The sequence below is a fragment of the Physeter macrocephalus genome, chromosome 18 (genome assembly GCF_002837175.3).
Source record: "Physeter macrocephalus isolate SW-GA chromosome 18, ASM283717v5, whole genome shotgun sequence".
Taxonomy (NCBI): Eukaryota; Metazoa; Chordata; class Mammalia; order Artiodactyla; family Physeteridae; genus Physeter; species Physeter macrocephalus.
Genome location: NC_041231.1, coordinates 105,711,462 through 105,717,096, shown reverse-complemented (window position 1 = coordinate 105,717,096; position 5,635 = coordinate 105,711,462). Strand labels below are relative to the sequence as shown.

Genomic DNA, 5,635 nt, shown 5'->3' with positions numbered 1-5,635 from the left:
ATGAAGTCAGGGAATGGGCCACCCAGAGACTGGTCGTTAACTGAAAATGAGCCCCAGACAAGTACGGTTTCAAGACCCCAGGATGGCCAGGACCCAGGTGCCCACAAGCACCTCAGAGGTCTTTCTAGGAGTTACAGTTGGGTTGTTGGATAAAATACAGGATGCCCAGGTAAAGCTGGATTGCAGATACACGAGGATTAATTGTTTAGTATTCAGATGTCCCATGCAATGTTTGGGACATGCTTATGCTATAAAAATTATTCATTTATGTACCTGAAATTCAATTGCACTGGGCATCCTCTGTGTTTACTTGCTAAATCTGGTAGCCCCAGCCTGTAGGGCCACGAGCGGCCGTCATTTTTAAGTTGTAAGAGTCGGGCATGGGTTGGACAGGCTGTTCCTGCAGGCTGCAGACAGTGTGACATCACAGACGGTTAGCAGGGCTGATTCAGGGCTCGCTCGGCCCTTCCTAAATGTAGTAATGCTCTCGGCTGCCGCTTATACACATCTGATTCAACCGGCTTAACCAGAAGAACGTTTACTGTGCCCCATAACTGGGAATCCAGATGCAGCATGATCAGTGGTGTGTGCCATCAAGGACCTTCCATTTGTCCACCATGTCATCCTCCGAGCTGACTCTACCCCTGGGCTGAGAGCAAGACGGCGGCAGCAACCCCAGCATAGCTCCCAGACGTGGCCAGGCTGTGTTATTGGCATGACTTCTGAGCTGCGGTTGAAGAACAGGACAAAGGTAAAGGGCTACCCAGGACCCCATGACATCCGCATGCCTTGTGGCCAGCGAAAAGCACGAAAAGATAGGCAGACTGGGCCAGGGTCAACATGTCAGGTGGAGAAAGTTATCCAGCCTATGTACTAACATATTGAGAATTACGATAAATGTGAGGGCAGTGACTACATTTGAAAATTGGAAAAGGGACTCTCCTGGCTGCCCAGCGTTTAAGACTCTGCGCTTCCAGTGCAGCGGGCACGGGTTCGATCCCTGGTCGGGGAACTAAGATCCTGCATGCCATGCAGCGCTGCCAAAAAAAAATTTTTTAATAAATAAAATAAAAAAATAAAAAAATTGGAATTGGCTGATGAATAGAGTAAGGAGTAGGATATTGATGGGCTTGTCTGAACGGCCTCCTTACATTCTTTTCTAAAATGTCACGTGACTCCCAAAGAACGCACTGAAACATGTGGTCTGCTGCATCCCACCTTTGGGAAGCTACCGGTTGCTGACAAATGCACTAAGGGCAAAACCCAGGAGCAGCTTCCTCTGTGCTTACAAAGGAAAACACTACGGCTGATTTATGGAAATGCTTCCCTGCGGGGTCATCTCAGCAAACGAGACACCACGTGAACTTGACCCTCATTCACTCTTTTATCTGGTCTCTTCTTTAAGTTCCTTCTAAAAGTAGAGGACTGTTATCCAGGAACAAAACTATGTGAACAGTGTAGATGCTCTTCAAATGTCATTTAAAGGCAGTTCTTTGAGAAATACTGCCAAAGGGTCCATACTTTAACACCGTGAGAGAAAATACACACTGGCAGTTGTACACCCAGCTTTTCCTTGACTTCTCTAAAAATAAAAAAAAAAACATATGGAAGACCATACCAAAGTTTTGAAGTATCACATCCGAAATCAAATTTGTCAGATTCGATTTCCAATTTTCTATGAAATATGAGGGCAGAGTTAACATAGGTAATAAAATCTAAAAGAAAACCCCGGCATTGTATTGCCTCTTCTGCTAAGTAAATACCCCTCTAAGAAGCTCACGTACAGACGAGAGCACATACAATAAAAATAAAACCCCTGTGTTATAAGTGTCTTCAGGTACCCTTTCTCCACCAAATCAGTCAGAAACCGATATTTATCCGGATGAGTTATTTATCAAATCTCTTCCAAAAATCTTGAAAATGCATTTAATCTCAATGTACTTTTGAGGGTGCTTCCAATCTAAAATTGGTAACAGTGCAAAGGGTGTTAAATCCAAAGGCTGGTTTAACTAAGCGGACCTGGATTCTGCTCTTAGCTCTGGCCCACACTGCGACCTTGGGCAAGATGACACTTCCTGGGCCTCACGGTCCTTGTATCAGTAAGGATGGCATTCAGCGGCCTGTAACTGAAAATCTAACCACAGTGGCGTTTCTAAAAAGGGTTCATTTCCTCAGAAACCTAATGCCCTGGGCTGATGCAGCAACCCCGCCACGGCGTCAGCACCCCAGCTCCCCACTCCTTCGCTCTCTGCCCTCTTGAACTTGTCACTTCCATCCTCATGTTTGTCACTTTCAATGGTAAGACAGCTGCTCCACCTCCAGTCTCACAAAAAGAAAGGAGGGAAAGCGGGAAAGAAGAGACTGGGCTTCCCCAGAGACCCGACGATCACATCTGCACAGCGACTGCTCTGTGTGTCGCACGGCCCCCAGCCTCATTCTCCCTACGTGCAAGGGGCCTGGGGAAATGAGGTCTTTCCCTGACGCACTACTGCCCCCAGTGAAATGGAAGTTCAGTTGATAAGAAAGAAGAGGGAAATACGTGTTTGGGTGGCAAACAGCAATATCTGCCACATGCCTCATGTGAAACAAGGGCTCTGCTAGCTCCCGTTCTACTGTCCATTCATTCTTGCACTCAACAAAATACATATGGGATGCCTCCTCTCTCTAGACAAGTCTTCTAGGTGCCGGGATGCAGCACAGCTTACCTGGGACCGAACTGGGAGAACAGTAAGTACTGATTGCCTTGGACCATCAGCCCCATAAAGTGGTTCTGGACAAACTGAGAGCTGATACAAAGCAGAGACTTCCCTTCCTCACTCAGGGTCTCAGCACGAGGAGGCAACGAGTCTAACGGTGGCCTGAACTGTACCTTGTATCTGCTACTCTCGCCTCCCTTCTCTGGCTTAGTGCTTTGGAATGCCCCAGCTCTCCAATGGTCCATGGGTAGACGGAATCCCTCTTGGAGGAAAGAAGGTGAGATCATGAGCCCAGATCCCCTGTGGCCCCTGAGGCCACATGCCTCCTCCCTCCTGTCCCCCAGGGACAGCGGCTCTTCCGGAGACCCTTCCAGGCAGTCCTTTTCCATCTCACCACTTCAATAAAAACTCAGCTGAGAACCCTTGAACCTTCACCTAATGTTGCTGCCCAGGGCAGACTGTCCAAGCCTTTGGGAAGCTCCGGGGAAGTCACATCAAGAGCACCCAAGCCCTTACATTTGCTGATTTTACTTCTGGGAACCAAGCTTAGGAAAATCATTCAAACTGCAGAAAACGCTGATGCACTAAGGTGTTCACTGTGGCATTTGGTGTAACAGCGCCAGGGAAGCGATCCGAGTGTAATTCAGCAGTGGGAGAATAGGGTGTGCGCACTCTGTAAAGTACAGCCGCCAACTCTGATGCTTATAAAGATCAGAGCTCCTCAGGAAAAATGCTTATGTGAATGTGTAGGTGAAAACTGCAAGATACAAACTTACAGTTAAATGATCACTACAATTTTAAGTATACTTACAAAGAAGAAATACTTGAAAATGGTAATAGTGGATAAAGGATTATACACATATGGGTGGTCAGATTCTAAGTGACTTATTTCTCTTTTTTTTTTTTTGCGGTACGCGGGCCTCTCACTGCTGTGGCCTCTCCGGTTGCGGAGCACAGGCTCCGGACGCGCAGGCTCAGCGGCCACGGCTCACGGGCCCAGCCGCTCCGCGGAACGTGGGATCTTCCCGGACCGGGGCACGAACCCCTGTCCCCTGCATCGGCAGGCGGACTCTCAACCACTGCACCACCAGGGAAGCCCTGACTTATTTCTCTTCGTCTTCAGATTTTTATGTGTGTTTATAGGACTTTTTAATGGAAAAATAAATTCATAATTTGAGAAAGTTCAGGGGAATTAAAGGCTCTGTGAACTACTTCACCTTCTCTAGTGTGATGGATTAATTCTGGGAGAAAATAACAACCCAGTAAGTAAGTCTTTTCACTGGTATGGCTTAGAAGGAAGATGATAGGAAGAGAGAGAAACAGGAAGGTAATGCTCTTTCTGAATTTTACCAAACTTGATAGGACTCACTTTTTTTTTTAACCTACCACTAGTAGTTGAATAGTATTTAAGGAAGCTCTTTTCCCTCTACTTAAATTCTTAAATTCCAAAACCCATCTTCCTGTGTAGGGCAAAGTATTACGGCAACAGTCTGGATTTGCAGGCCACCACTGATTTCCCCTGAATCATTTGAACAAGGCAAGCAAAAGATTCCCTTTTAGCCCAACTGCAATTTTATTTTTCAATGCAGAACAGGTTTTACCTGTTTTACCTTTTTCTCTTTTCACCAAAATTGCCTAAGCGAAGCTAGCCAATGCGTTTGCAAGCCACGTTATGTCCACACTTTACCAACTTGCCCCAACCTGTCCTGGCAATCACACAGGAGACAGGAAACTTGCTGTCCCGCCTGTGGATGGAAATCAGCTCAGCCTCAAGCAGGGATGTGGACCTGAATGCTTCACGTCTCTCCTCAGCTCCTCTTCCAAGTCAGGCTGCAGAGTGATGGCCTCTGGAGGCCCCTCAGCGCCCTGCTCTGATGAATCCGAACCTGTGGTTACTTGATGAGTTTCCAGAACACCTCGCTGGTTCAGAGATCTGAGCTCAGCCTCCCACTGTTGGGGACACAGAATGGTTAAGTCCCTGCCTTCAAGGAGCTTGCAGTCCAGTCAGGAGGGCAGACGGCCACAATATACAACATGCACACAAACAACAAATGGCCACACAGAAGAGGTGTGGGCTGGGGAGAAGGACGTGCGCTGAGAAGAGAATCCATCTCAGGGCTTTAAGTTCAAACATAGGTGACAGGGCACGGACGGGGTCAAGTTTCAACCCCGTTCTGGAGATTGTGTCTAGGGTGTTCATGAACTCTCCGTATCTAAGCATCTAGAACAGTGGTTCTTGACTCTGGAGGGGGCGGGGGAGAGAATCAGCTGAGTGTTATGGAGACCTGTCTCAGAAGAGCGCACACCGTCTACACGCTAATATTTTCATGTCATTTCAGAAGATGCATGGACTGCCTCCTTCCAAAGCCATCCATCGACCTCCAAGACCACACAGTAAGATCATAATAACTAATATTGAGCATTTTCTGTATTGTAGGATCCGAATTCATGCTGTACCTATATCCTTTCCTTTCATCTTTCCAACAAAAATAAGACAAATAAAGCGTTGTTTCAGTCATATGCATGGAAAAACTGAGGCTCAGACAAGTTACCCAAATTAGAAGGCGGATTCAAGCCAAGTGAAGCAGCCAAATCTGTGCTCTTTCAAACAACAACTGCACGAGGTAGAGCCACCACTATTTTACAAATGAGGAAACGGAGGTCTCAGGAGGTTAAGTCACTTGCCCCAGGCCACGTGGACCACTGATTCAGAGCTCCTGACAAAGAAGCAGAAAATGGGCAGAAGACCTAAATAGACATTTCTCCAAAAAAGATATACAGATTGCCAACAAACACAGGAAAGAATGCTCAACATCATTAATCATTAGAGAAATGCAAATCAAAACTACAATGAGATATCATCTCACACCGGTCAGAATGGCCATCATCAAAAACTCTAGAAACAATAAATGCTGGAGAGGGTGTGGAGAAAAGGGAAC

The 5,635-nt window shown here is 46.7% G+C and overlaps 1 long non-coding RNA gene across 1 annotated transcript; it reads left to right on the top strand.

The window, feature by feature from the left end:
* The first annotated feature begins 574 nt into the window (after nt 1-574).
* Nucleotides 575-3,463, top strand: LOC129391519 (uncharacterized). The gene is made up of 3 exons (XR_008615768.1): nt 575-751; nt 2,669-2,727; nt 2,822-3,463. It is a non-coding gene; the product is annotated as an uncharacterized lncRNA (long non-coding RNA).
* The last annotated feature ends 2,172 nt before the right edge of the window (nt 3,464-5,635 follow it).